Genomic DNA, 15,161 nt, shown 5'->3' with positions numbered 1-15,161 from the left:
AGTTTCTACTTTATTGGAAGCAACAGACAGAAGCCAAAAATAATTGTTACATGCCCTCTGATAGTATTAGTGTGCTAGCATCATCAAGAAATGAATGTAAACAGGAACAATGTTCTAGCCCAAGTCATGAATTATGAATTTACACATTGATTTTCTTGTGCTTCTCCGTTGACTTGAACTGTGGAAACATGCCATTAATTAAATAGGTCCTCTATCATAGATGATAATGAGAAACAAACCTGAAAACACTGAAACAACAAAAACAAAACATAGCAGCACATTTATCTTAACAAGAACTACTGGGGGGAGGGGAATCTCCTTAGTCCCCATCTTCCTAAATGATCCAGTTTTTGGAACTCTGCAGTTATACTAATTCATATTGTATGGCATACTTCAAGAGACTTTTTGAAAGCAGGAAAAATCTTGGTAAACCATACATTTATCTATTTTTGCCATTGCAGAAATAACAGAGCTGAGAGATGATTAGAAATTATCTTTATAACATTTATTATAAGAAATGTGACTTAGTGTTTTATTTTTTATACTCATTTAATTTACTCACTTGTTCATATATTTATATTTCAAAGATATAATGACTTTTTTGTACTATATCACACAGAATTCCACGTTCTGACGACTCAGAAATGAATAGGTATCAGTAACTTCTTCTTGAGGAATGTATACGCTAGTGGAGAAAAATAGGTTAGAAAATAAATTATTGCAATAGAATGTAAAAATTGATAAAAACAGACAACTTCAGAAGAAACAGAAGACAATAACTTTTATGACTACGTATAACTGAAAAGAATGTACATAAGAAAATGTTTCCACAAGGTCATTGTAAAATAAGTACAACTTACCCTACAATCTTGCTGAAATATTTTTTCTAATTATCCACTGTGGAAAGGATAATTGGTGGGCATGGTACAGCATGGAATTGGATCAATTGAGAAAAAGGAAAAAGTGTGTGTGTGTGTGTGCGTGTGCATGTGCATGTGTGGGTGTGTGCGTAAGGGAAAGAGAGAGAGAAAGAGAGAGAGAGGGAGAGAGAGACAAAGAGAGATAAAGAGAGAGAGAGAGAGAAGCAGAGATATTCCAAGTGCCATCTCAAGTCTCAAAACATATTATACAAAAAGCAACTTTAGAAGTAGGCTAAAATATTGCCATGAACTGAAATAACCAAAGCATTATTTTGCATTTCTCAATTGCTGAATGCTGATATAAAAATAAAAAAATTTTAATTCATTCTTCTTAAATTCTCCTTTATGGCTTATGTCTAGTAATAGTTTTTCATTTATTGATTTAAAACTTCAAATGAAAGTAAAACACAAAAACTTTCCCCCTTAAGTCATCAAAAAAAAACTATTCCAAGAATGAATTTTTATACTTTCAAATTCCTCTCAAATTAATTCCAAAATATAATACTCAAAATATGCAAGCAATGGTTTTTTAAAAATCTATTTTGTGTTTTTTGTGTTACTTTGTAGTACTACTTAGCCGCCTTTATTTTAGCTCATTAATATATTACAAGTCTGGGATTTTCAATCTAATACTGCAAGAGGAAGAAGTGCTTATTCCTATAGAAATATGTTTATTCCTTTCTTAATTTATATCTTTGTCTTTTATTATCTGAGGAGGGACAAATAATATGCAAGGTAGGGAAACTTATGGAAGATATGGAGTACTATGGAGGATACTGTATTTCTTTTCAATGTTTAAATATAGAAAATGTAATTCATGGTAAAGATTCATATGGACTTCAGTCCTGGATAGTTTTGTGATAGATATGTTTTAATAGGAATATTGAGTCAGTGCAACGGGAATGAGACGTAAGATAATTTGATGTGCTGTCTGCTTTGGTAGTATATATGAGCAAAATTGACATTTTGAGATTTGATTATACTTTTTTTTAAGATATTTTATTTATTTGAAAATCAGAGTTACACAGAGAGAGGAGAGGCAGAGAGACAGAGAGAGAGAAAGAGAGAGAGAGAGAGATCTTCCATCAGGTGGTTCACTCCCCAGTTGGCCACAACGACTGGAGCTGCACAGATTCAAAGCCAGAAGCCAGGAGCTTCCTCTGGGTCTCCCACGTGGGTGCAGGGGCCCAAGGAATTGTGTCATTCTCCACTGCCTTCCCAGACCGTAGCAGAGAGCTGGATCAGAAGAGGAGAGCCAAGATTAGAACCGGTGCCCATATAGGATGCCAGCGCTTTAGGCCAGTGCTTTAACCCACTGCACCACAGCGCTGGCCCCTTGATTATTCTTTATAGATCTTGTCTATACTCTTGAGTGGTTTTTCTACTTACTACGTGTTGAATTCTTTATTTGGTGGTAGATTAAGCTTGTGATTATAAAATAAACTGCAAGTATATGTCATTATAAAAATTAAAAAAAATATAAAAGAAGGAAGAAGGATGGTGGGTATATGGTGAGGGAGGGTAGGGTAGGAAGTATCATTATGCTCTTAATCTGTATATATGAGATAAATGAAATTTGTTCACTTTACATAAATAAAACCATTTTTAAAAAGAATTATGCTGATCTCTTTTAATTCATTTTTGTAACATTTTAAAGAATTTTCACATTACAAACTAAGATTAATCTTACCTTCTTTTTCCAGGTAATGGCTATTTTTGTACAAGTTATTTTATGTAAGATATTCTAAAAGAAATGTATGTTTCTAATATCTATTCTTCAAATTTTAAATATTATATTTGTATAACTAGCATATGAAAATTCAATTTTCTTTTTTAATTTAGAATTAATCCCAGTGACTCATTTTAGTAGTTTGCCAGAGTTCTAACATCACAATAATATCTGAAAATGAGGCTACAGCTTTTCAATGACTATCATGGTTTGTAAGTTACTCAATGAAGGCTAATAATGTCTTCTTAGAAAGTTCGTAAAGTGAAAGGAATTTTAGACATACTATTTAACTGATTGTTTATATATTTTACCTATGCATGGGAGTAAATGTGGAATTACGTGTTTATGTTTTTCAAAATGAAGGTAATTATTATTATTTTAAATTTTATTTTAATCTATTTGAAAGGTAGAGAGAGGGAAAGAGAGTAAGAGCGAGAGTGAGAGCAAGAAAGAGAGAGAGAGAGAAAGAGAGATTGAATCTTCCAGTTTCTGGTTCACTTCCCAAATGCCTACTAATACTAAGGCCAGGAGCAGAGAATTTCACATGGGTCTCCCGTGTAGGCGGCAGTGTCTCAAGTATTTGAGCCATCATCTGCTGTCTCCCAGAATGCATTAGCAAGAATGGCAGAAAGCTGGATTGGCAGTAAAATAGATAGGACTTACATTGGCACTCTGATGTAGGATGTTGGCATCTCTAGTGGTCATGTGCTATGCCACAGTACCTGTGCTCCAAAAAGATTGTCATACAAAGGATTTGTCATTAAATAAGAACATTAAGAATTCATACTTATTCCTGTTTTATGCTTTGATATAATAATTATTATTATAATAAATAGACTTTGAGCCCTTGTATTGGGTGCTCTGCTATGCATTTTAAAATTTATACATTTATTTTTTTTTTTTTTTGCTTTTTTTTTTTTGACAGGCAGAGTGGACAATGAGAGAGAGAGACAGAGAGAAAGGTTTTCCTTTTTCCATTGGTTCAGCCCCTAATGGCCGCTGCAGCTGGCGCGCTGTGGCCGGTGCACTGCACTGATCCGAAGGCAGGAGCCAAGTGCTTCTCCTGGTCTCCCATGCGGGTGCAGGGCCCAAGCACTTGGGCCATCCTCCACTGCACTCCCGGGCCACAGCAGAGAGATGGACTGGAAGAGGGGCAATCGGGACAGAATCCGGCATCCCGACCGGGACTAGAACCCGGTGTGCCGGAGCCTCAATCAGAGAAAGCCTATTGAGCTGTGGTGCTGGCAAAATTTATACATTTATTATCACAAAGGAAGCAGTAATATAATTATCCCTTGTGCTACATATGATAAAACTTAGATTTGAACTATTTAGGGAACAGTGCTGTGGTGTGTGTGTGGGGGGGGGCATCATCCCATATGATCACAGGTTTGAGTCCCTGCTGTTCAACTTCCCATCCTGATGCCTGATATTATACCTGGGAAGGTAGCAAAAGATGGCCCAAATACTTGGGACGCTGCACCCACATGGGCGACCCAGAAGAAGCTCCCAGCTCCTGGCTTTGGAGTGGCCCAGCTCCAGTCATTTAGGCCATTTGGGGAGTGAACCAGTGAAATGAAGATCTCTCTCACTCTCTCTCTGTCTCTGTCTCTGTCTCTGTCTCTGTCTCTCTCTAACTCTGCCTTTCAAATAAATCAATAAATTTTAATAAAAAATATTTAAATAATGTATCCAAAGTCAGGTGAATAATAGATGGCACAATTGAAATCACTGTCTGATTATGCCTCTAGAGCCTATTCTCTGGATTATACTGCGATGTTGCCTTTATGTTTGATGCTCAACTACAAATTTTCTTTTTTTTTTTTACTTTTATTTAATGAATATAAATTTCCAAAGTACGACTTATGAATTACAATGGCTTCCCCCCTATACCGTCCCTCCCTCCCACAACCCTCCCCTTTCCCACTCCCTCTCCCCTTCCATTCACATCAAGATTCATTTTCGATTATCTTAATATACAGAAGATCAGCTTAGTATACATTAAGTATGGATTTCAACAGTTTGCTCCCACACAGAAACATAAAGTGAAAAATAATAGAAGATTTTTTTAAATGATGATGAAATCAGATCAGACCTATTGTCATGTTTAATCCCAGTGAGAGTCAAGTTGGGAATTGATAATTTCTTTTTTTTTTTTTTTTACAGAGGATCAGTTTAGTATGCATTAAGTAAGGATTTCAACAGTTTGCACCCCCATAGAAACACAAAGTGAAATATATTGTTTGAGTACTCGTTATAGCATTAAATCTCAATGTACAGCACATTAAGGATAGAGATCCTACATGAGGAGTAAGTGCACAGTGACTCCTGTTGTTGACTTTACCAATTGACACTCCTGTCTATGGCATCAGTAATCTCCCTATGCTCCAGTCATGAGTTTCCAAGGTTATGGAAGCCCCTTGAGTTCTCCGACTCTTATCTTGTTTAGACAAGGTCATAGTCAAAGTGGAGGTTCTCTCCTCCCTTCAGAGAAAGGTACCTCCTTCTTTGATGACCTGTTCTTTCCACTGGGATCACACTCGCAGAGATCTTCTGCCAGAGTGTCTTGGCTTTCCATGCCTGAAATACTCTCATGAGCTTTTCAGCCAGATACGAATGCCTTTAGGGCTGATTCTGAGGCCAGAGTGCTATTTAGGACATCTGCCATTCTATGAGTCTGCTGAGTATCTCACTTCCCATGTTGGATCACTCTCCCCTTCATTTACTCCATCGGTTAGCGTTAGCAGGTACTAGACTTGTCTATGTGCTCCCTTTGACTCCCAGTCCCTCCACCATGACCAACTGTGAACTGAAATTGATCACCTGGAACAGTGAGATGGCATTGGTACATGCCACCTTGATGGGATTGAATTGGAATCCCCTGGTATGCTTCCAACTCCACCACTTGGGGCAAGTCAGCCTGAGCATGTCCCAAATTATACATCTCTTCCCTCTCCCATTCCCACTCCCATGTTCAACAGGGATCACATTTCAGTTAATTTTCAATACTTAAGAATAACTGTGCATCAATTACAGAACTAAACCAGTCATATTAAGTAGAACAGACAAAAAAACTACTAAGAGGGATAATGTATTAAGTTGTTCATTAACAGTTAGGGCTATGCTGATCAAGTCACCATTTCCCATAGTGTCCACCTCACTCCAACAGGTTTCCCTCTTGGTGTTCAGTCAGTCATCACCGATCAGGGAGAACATATGGTATTTGTCCCTTTGGGATTGGCTTATTTCACTCAGCATGATGTGTTCCAGATTCCTCCATTTTGTTGCAAATGACTGGATTTCGTTGTTTCTTACTGCGGTATAGTATTCTAAAGAGTACATATCCCATAATTTCTTTATCCAGTCTATCGTTGATGGGCATTTAGGTTGGTTCCAGGTCTTAGCTATTGTGAATTGAGCTGCAATAAACATTAGGGTGCAGACCTCTTTTTTGTTTGCCAATTTAAATTCCTTTGGGTAAATTCCAAGGAGTGGGATGGCTGGGTCGAACGGTAGGGTTATCTTCAGGTTTCTGAGGAATCTCCAGACTGACTTCCATAGTGGCTTGACCAGTTTGCATTCCCACCAACAGTGGGTTAGTGTCCCTTTTTCCCCACATCCTCGCCAGCATCTGTTGTTGGTAGATTTCTGCATGTGAGCCATTCTAACCGGGGTGAGGTGAAACCTCATTGTGGTTTTGATTTGCATTTCCCTGATTGCTAATGACCTTGAACATTTTTTCATGTGCCTGTTGGCCATTTGGATTTCCTCTTTTGAAAAATGTCTATTGAGGTCCTTGGCCCATCTCTTAAGTGGGTTGTTGGTTTTGTTTTTGTGGAGTTTCTTGATCTCTTTGTAGATTCTGGTTATTAACCCTTTATCTGTTGCATAGTTTGCAAATATTTTTTCCCATTCTGTCGGTTGTCTCTTCACTCTCCTGACTGTTTCTTTTGCAGTACAGAAACTTCTCAATTTGATGCAATCCCAATAGTTGATTTTGTCTTTGACTGCCTGTGCCTCCCGGGTCTTTTCCAGAAATTCTTTGCCTGTGCCAATATCTTGAAGGGTTTCTCCAATGTTCTATAGTAACTTGATGGTGTCAGGTCGTAGATTTAGGTCTTTAATCCATGTTGAGTGGATTTTTGTGTAAGGTGTAAGGTAGGGGTCTTGCTTCATACTTCTGCACGTGGAAATCCAATTTTCCCAGCACCATTTATTGAATAGACTGTCCTTGCTCCAGGAATTAGTTTTAGATCCTTGATCAAATATAAGTTGGCTGTAGATGTTTGGGTTGTTTTCTGGTGTTTCAATTCTGTTCCATTGGTCTATCCATCTGTTTCTGTACCAGTACCATGCTCTTTTGATTACAACTGCCGTGTAGTATGTCCTGAAATCTGGTATTGTGATGCCTCCGGCTTTGTTTTTGTTGAACAAGATTGCTTTAGCTATTCGAGGTCTCTTGTGCCTCCATATAAATTTCAGCACCATTTTTTCCAGATCTGAGAAGAAGGTCTTCGGTATCTTGATTGGTATTGCATTGAATCTATAAATTGCTTTTGGGAGAATGGACATTTTGATGATATTGATTCTTCCAATCCATGAGCATGGAAGATTTTTCCATTTCTTGGTATCCTCTTCTATTTCTTTCTTTAAGGTTTTGTAATTTTCATCGTAGAGATCTTTAACGTCCTTGGTTAAGTTTATTCCAAGGTATTTGATTGTTTTTGTAGCTATTGTGAATGGGATTGATCTTAGAAGTTCTTCCTCAGCCATGGCATTGTCTGTGTATACAAAGGCTGTTGATTTTTGTGCATTGATTTTATATCCTGCTACTTTGCCAAACTCTTCTATGAGTTCCAATAGTCTCTTAGTAGAGTTCTTTGAGTCCCCTAAATACAGAATCATGTCATCTGCAAAGAGGGATAGTTTGAGTTCTTCCTTCCCAATTTGTATCCCTTTAATTTCTTTTTCTTGCCTAATAGCTCTGGCTAGAACCTCCAGAACTATATTGAATAGCAGTGGTGAGAGTGGGCATCCCTGTCTGGTACCAGATCTCAGTGGAAATGCTTCCAACTTTTCCCCATTCAATAGGATGTTGACTGTGGGTTTTTCATAGATTGCTTTGATTGTATTGAGGAATGTTCCTTCCAAACCCAGTTTGCTGAGAGTTTTCATCATGAACGGGTGTTGTATTTTATCAAATGCTTTCTCGGTGTCTATTGAGATAATCATATGGTTTTTCTTCTGCAGTCTGTTAATGTAGTGTATCACATTGATTGTCTTGCGCCCATTAAACCATCCCTCCATACCAGGGATAAATCCCACTTGGTCTGGGTGGATGGTCTTTCTGATGTGTTGTTGCATTCTATTGGTGAGAATTTTATTGAGGATTTTTGCATCTATGTTCATCAGGGATATTGGTCTGTAATTCTCTTTCAGTGCTGCATCTTTCTCTGGCTTAGGAATTAAGGTGATTCTGGCTTCATAGAAAGAATTTGGGAGGACTCCCTCTTCTTCGATTGTTCTGAATAGTTTGAGAAGAATTGGAGTTAGTTCTTCTTTAAACGTCTGGTAGAATTCAGCAGTGAATCCATCTGGTCCTGGGCTTTTCTTTGTTGGGAGGGCCTTTATTACTGTTTCAATTTCTGTCTCAGTTATGGGTCTGTTTAGGTTTTTGATGTCTTCCTGGTTCAATTTAGGCAGGTTGCATGTGTCCAGGAATCTATCCATTTCTGATAGGTTTCCCTGTTTGCTGGCATACAAGTCCTTGCAGTAATTTCTGATGATTCTTTTTATTTCTGTGGTGTCTGTTGTTACGTTTCCTTTTTCATCTCTGATTTTATTGATTTGGGTCTTTTCTCTTCTTTTTTTAGTTAGTTGGGCCAATGGGGTGTCAATTTTGTTTATTTTTTCAAAAAACCAGCTCCTCGTTTGGCTGATTTTTGTAATGTTTTTCTTGATTCCATCCTGTTGATTTCTTCTCTGATTTTAATTATTTCTCTTCTCCTACTAGATTTGGGTCTGGTTTGCTGTAGGTTTTCTAGATCCTTGAGGTGAATTGAAAGCTCATCTATTTGGTGCCTTTCCAATTTCTTGATGTAGGCACCTATTGATATAAACTTTCCTCTTAACACTGCTTTTGCTGCGTCCCATAAGTTTTGGTATGTTGTGCTGTTATCCTCATTTACTTCCAGAAAGTTTTTGATTTCTCTTTTGATTTCTTCTATGACCCATTGTTCATTCAGGAGCATGTTGTTCAATCTCCATGTGTTTGTGTATGCTCTAGGGATTCCTGAGTTGCTAATTTCCAACTTCATTCCTTTATGGTCTGAGAAGCTGCATGGTATGATTCTCATTCTTTTGAATTTGCTGAGACTTGCTTTATGGCCTAGTATGTGGTCAATCCTAGAGAAGCTTCCATGTACTGCTGAGAAGAATGTAAAATCTTTAGCTGTAGGATTGAAAGTTCTGTATATATCTGTTAGATGCATTTGGGCTATGGTGTCGTTTAAATCTACTGTCTCCTTGTTGATCTTCTGACCGGATGATCTGTCTATTTCTGAGAGTGGAGTATTGAAGTCCCCCAGTACTACTGTATTGGGGTCTAAGTCTCCCTTTAAGTCCGTTAATAAATCTTTTAGATAAACTGGTGCCCTGTAGTTAGGTGCATATACATTGATAATTGTTATATCTTCCTGTTGAATTGATCCCTTAATCATGATATAGTGTCCCTCTTTGTCTCTCTTAACAGTTTTTGTGGTAAAGTTTATGTTGTCCGATATTAAGATGGCTACGCCCGCTCTTTTTTCATTTCTGTTGGCATGGTATATCTTTTTCCAGCCTTTCACTTTCAGTCTGTATGGATCTTTGTTGGAAAGATGTGTTTCTTGTAAGCAGCAAATAGATGGGTTTTGTTCCTTAACCCAATCAGCCAATCAGTGTCTTTTAACTGGACAGTTCAGGCCATTCACGTTCAAAGTGACTAATGATAAATGGTAACTTTGCCCTGCCATTTGCCAAAGATAAGTTCTAATATATGCTTTGAATTCCCTGTGATCTTTTGCTGTGAGGTTTCCTTCCTTGGTTTCCTTCCTTTACCTTCTTTCATATTGATGCCCGTGTTTCTGTGTGTAACACATCTTTAAGCATCTTTTGCAGGGCTGGACGAGTGGCAACAAATTCTTTCAATTTCTGTTTGCTATGAAAAGTCTTTATTTCACCTTCATTCACAAATGATAGCTTTGCAGGATATAATATTCTGGGTTGGCAGTTGTTCTCTCTTAGTACCTGGGCTATATCTCGCCATTCCCTCCTAGCTTGTAGAGTTTCTGTTGAGAAGTCAGCTGTGAGTCTGATTGGAGATCCTCTGAGAGTAATCTGACGTTTCTCTCTTGCACATTTTAGGATCTTTTCTTTATGTTTCACTGTGGAGAGTTTAATTACAACGTGTCGTGGTGAGGATCTCTTTTGGTCGTGTTTATTAGGGGTTCTGTGAGCTTCCTGTACTAGGATTTATCTGTCCTTCTCCAAACCTGGGAAATTTTCTGCTAATATCTCACTAAAAAGGCCTTCTAATCCTTTCTCCCTCTCCATGCCTTCAGGAACTCTTAGAACCCGAATGTTGGGTTTTTTAATAGTATCCTGAAGATTCCCAACAATATGTTTTAGATTTCTAATTTCCTCTTCTTTTCTTTGGTCTGACTGTATCCTTTCCTGTTCTCTGTCTTCTAAGTCCGATATTCTCTCTTCTGCTTCACCCATTCTCTTTGTAAGGTTCTCTATTGTGTTTTTCATTTGATCTATTGAATTCTTCACTTCAGTCACTATCCCAGTTTCCTGTTGTACTAGTTGTTTCGTTTCATTTTGATTCCTCCTTAATATTTCATTTTCACGAGAGAGATTTTCTATCTTGTCCATTAAGGATTTCTGTAGTTCCAGAATTTGTTTTTGAGAACTTCTTAATGTTCTTATCAATTTTTTGAGATCTGCTTCTTGCATTTCTTCTATGTCATCATCTTCATAATCTTGAATTGGGGTGTCTTTTTCATTTGAGGGCGTCATGGTGACTTCCTTGTTTTTATTACCTCGGTTTTTGCGTTTGTTATTTGGCATATTGGAGATATTTGGTTTCTTCACTGTGGTGCTTTTTCTTGTTATACTATGACTCTAGATTAAGTGGACTATCTGTTTTTGATGGAGCCTTAGGGCTTGAGATGGGTGTGGCCTGAGAGCTCTGTTTGGTGTGCCAAAGGTGACACTCCCAGGTTAGGCGTGGTAAATCTCTCTCTCTCTTTCTTTTTTTTTTTGATTCAAAAGGGAAGTAATTCCACACAGCTGAAAGAAGTTGGAGGTAGTTAGCAGGCAAATGATATACCCACAGGAGCCAGAGATCAGAAGCTCTTTCCCAAGAACCCCACAGGGAATCTGTTCGGCCCTCAGAGTGGGCTCAAATTCTCCTTCTGCTTCCCACTGGGTTGCCAAAGTTACGGAATTGTAGCGTCTCTGGAGAGTGCTCACGTGAATTCCGTGAGTTCTCTCCCCCACCGTCTCTTTTTTCACAGTCTCAGTTTAGTAGCACCACAAATTTACTAGGTCCTAATCTCCTGTTAATTCGCCCTGCCCAGAGTCAGGTTTTTCTGCTAGGCTCAGGGCCGGTGCAGACCTGAGGTCGCTCTGCTTATGACGTATGTCCAAGATGGCGCCTGCTCTTTGTCTTGCTCGCCCTTGAGAGGTGAGCGGAGAGAGAGAAACCCGTGTCCGTACTAGTCACCCTTTTTTTTTTTCTCTCTCTCTCTCTCTCTTCCAGTTAGCCTTGTGAACTCCCCCCCCCCGGGGGTTGTTCCCTCTAGTCTCCTCTCTCCGCTTGCCTGCCGGTGTCTCGGGCTATTGAGGTTCGGCTCACCTCGCGTTCCAGCACTGGTGTGTTGAGTCTGCCGCTGGTGTCCCGAACTGTGGGCTCCCACGCTCTCCACGCAGGTCCGCTGTGAGTCACGCGTTCTGGAAGAGTTTCTTCTGCTGTTTCCTCCCCTACTCTTCCTTGAACCTGCAGTATCTCCACTTTTATTAAACTATCTCTCCCCAGACTATCAGTGTGCTCCCTTCCTATTCCGCCATCTTCAGAAAGTTTTTCAACTACAAATTTTCAATGCCTTATGCCCAGAGAAGGAAGGGAGTAACTCCCTGTATAGTCATCCTGAGGAAAAGTGATAAGTACTACTGAATTTTTTTTTTAAATTTCTGCTCATCCTGTTTTTCTCTGTTTTTTTTTGTTGTTGTTGTTGTTGTTGTTTTTTGTTTTTGTCTGTCTGTTTCATTGTGCCTGCATCTTTTCCTGTTTCAGTATCTTTTTCTCCATCCTTTCCCCCCTGCTAGTAAGAAGAGCTTAACCAGTAGGAGCTCATGTGCATATTCTTCACATGGAGAACTGGATGTTTTGGAAAAAAATCAACTGATAAAATTATACCCAAGGCCAGTGCCATGGAACACTAGGTTAGACCTCGACTCCAGCGACGGCGTCCCATGTGGGCGCTGGGTTCGGGTCCCAGTTGCTCCTCTTCCGGTCTGGCTCTCTGCTGTGGCCCGGGAGGGCAGTGGAGGATGGCCCAGGTGCTTGGGCCCTGCACCCACATGGGAGACCAGGATAGGGAGGGGGCACCTGATTCCTGGCTTTGGATGGGCACAGCGCCAGCCATGGTGGCCATTTGGGGGGTGAGCCAGCAGAGGGAGGACATTTTTCTCTGTCTCTCTCTCTCTCTCAATGTCTGTAACTCTACCTATCAAATAAAAAAAAATATACCTGAACATAGAGCTGCTTCTCAAATAAAGACTATTTGTAAAGTTCTGCTTATTTCTTCCTTATTTGCAAATATTCAAAATCCATTTTTAATCAGAATAACTCAGAATGTATGATTTTGATTTGCCACTACACATAATTTTGTGTCTTATATGGACAAATTAGGAGACATTTGAGATAAATAACAGAATACATGATAATCCACAGTACTTGATATTAAATTATACTTCTCGGAGGCCAGCTTTGCGGTGCAAAGGGTCAAGATTCTCACTGTCTATGACTCTGGCATCCAATATGAGCAAGGGTTCCAGCGCTGGCTGTATTGCTTCTTATCCAATTCTGTGCTAATGCATGTGGAAAAGCAGCAGATAATGGCCCAAATGCTTGGGCCCCTGCCCCTCATGTCTGAGACTCAGATGGGCTTCCAGGCTCCTGAACTCAGCTTGTCCTAGACCCAATCATAGCGGCCATTTGGGGAGTGAACCAGTGGATGGATGATCTCAATCTCTCTCTCTCTTTCTCTCATTCTCTCTCTTTCTGTTTCTTCTACTCTCTCTGTAACTCTACCTTTTAAATATATACATAAATCTTTGAAAAATATATTTATTTAAATCAAAATCGAGTTTCGGAGTGCTGCTTAGGACATCTGCCATTCTATGAGTCTGCTGTGTATCCCGCTTCCCATGTTAGATCGTTCTCTCCCTTTTTAAGTCTATCAATTTGTATTAGCAGACACTAGTCTTGTTTATGTGATCCCTTTGACTCTTAGACCTATCAGTATGATCAATTGTGAACTGAAATTGATCACTTGGACTAGTGAGATGGCATTGCTGGCCTCAGAATCAGCCATTAAGGCATTCAGATCTGGCTGAAGAGCCCATGAAAGTATTTCAGGCATGGAAAGCCAAGACACTCTGGAAAAAACAAACAAACAAACAAAAAAACCTAAATGAAAGGTCTCTGTGAGATCACAGTAGAAAGAATGGGCCATCAAAGAAGGAGGTACCTTTCACTGAAGGGAGGAGAGAACTTCCGCTTTGACTATGACCCTGTTGGAATAAGATTGAAGTCAGCTAACTCAGAAGGCTTCCATAGCCTTGGCAACTCATGACTAGAGCCTAGGGAGATTACTGACACCATAAACAAGTGTGTCAATTTGTTAAGTCAACAACAGGAGTCACTGTGCACTTACTCCTCTTGTAGGATCTCTGTCCTTAATGTGTTGTTCAATGTGAATTAATGCTATAACTAGTACTGAAACAGTATTTTACATTTTATGTTCTGTGTGGGTGCAAACTGATGAAATATTTACTTAATATATACTAAATCGATCTTCTGTATATAAAGATAATTGAAAATGAATCTTGATGTGAATGGAATGGGAGAGAGAGTTGGAGATGGGAGGATTGCGGGTGGGAGGGAAGTAATAGGGGGAAAAAAGCCATTGTAATCCATAAACTGTACTTTGGAAATTTATATTTACTAAATAAAAGCTTAAAAAAAGTGAGTTTCATCCTGAAAAAAAAAAGAAACTTAAGCAATGGTCAAATTAAATCAAAACTGTGTAAATGCCTATTAATTTCTCATCTTGTTTATCTGCTTGTAAACTACTTTGTAAAAATATCCTAAATTTTCAGAAGTTCAGCTTTGTATTTTTATGTAAAATGAAAAGTAAGAAAATTTTAAGCAATATGCATTTTTATTAAGTTTAGAACTCATCTCCTAGAAATAGAATTAGTGTATATATATATATATATATATACACTCTAAGGACATTCTTTTCAACTGAATATTTATTATTTGCGGTCATGGAAACACCACCCTGTAAGAACAAATAAAATTATAGTAATTTATGTTCATTGCTTTTATTTCCTCACTTAACAAATTTTTATGTGTATATAGATTTATGGTGAAATTTGAGCCTATTTTTCATGTCTGAATACAAAGTTTGTAATAGTTCATGCATATTAGACAAAAACCACTTATAAGTAAAGAAGATAAGTAGAATTCATGAATGAAATTAATAACAAGGAAAATAACACTAAATGTTCAGTTTTGATTAGTAATAAAATTTATCCATTCATGCTCACCACAAACTGATGTGTCATATTAAACTTTCTGAGTTTTGGTTCCATCTCATTTATGGAAAATTCCAAACCTATCTGAAATCTCCACATTCTAGAAATTGGCACTGCTTTTATTATCTTTTCTTTATCAGTATTTATGATTATGTAAAGGATCATAAAACTCAGTCCCAAGGACTTCTTCACTAACATGCAGGATGTGTGTTTCTTGACATCCTGCTTATCCAGTCTGAATATCTCAGACTTCCTCAGCTGGGCAAGCAATTTATCTCTGTACAATGACCTCCTACTTTCAATTGTACATGGTCTTCTCCTTCATACTTTACGTCACATTTCTGCCTAGAAGAGGCCCTCTGATCTTCAAGTTACAAACTGCCTCTTATTAAATATCTCCTTAACGCTAGAAAGTGAATTGTATACTTTGATTAGTGTGATGAAAGAAAACCACGAAATTCAAAGTTCTAGAAAGTGATATTATAACTGTATTAATTTCAGCTTAAGCTAATAATATAGTATTAATATCTGTTCTTCATTGAAGAATAAAAATATTGAAGAGATTCTGTCTTGAAATTTTATCAAGTGTATATACTAATTAAATGATTCTCTTTGGGTTTAATCTCCCAATATTGTGACTG

The sequence above is a fragment of the Oryctolagus cuniculus genome, chromosome 5, assembly GCF_051225735.1.
Source record: "Oryctolagus cuniculus isolate XC-2025 breed Fujian yellow rabbit chromosome 5, ASM5122573v1, whole genome shotgun sequence".
NCBI lineage: Eukaryota > Metazoa > Chordata > Mammalia > Lagomorpha > Leporidae > Oryctolagus > Oryctolagus cuniculus.
Note: the sequence above shows the minus strand (reverse complement) of the source record.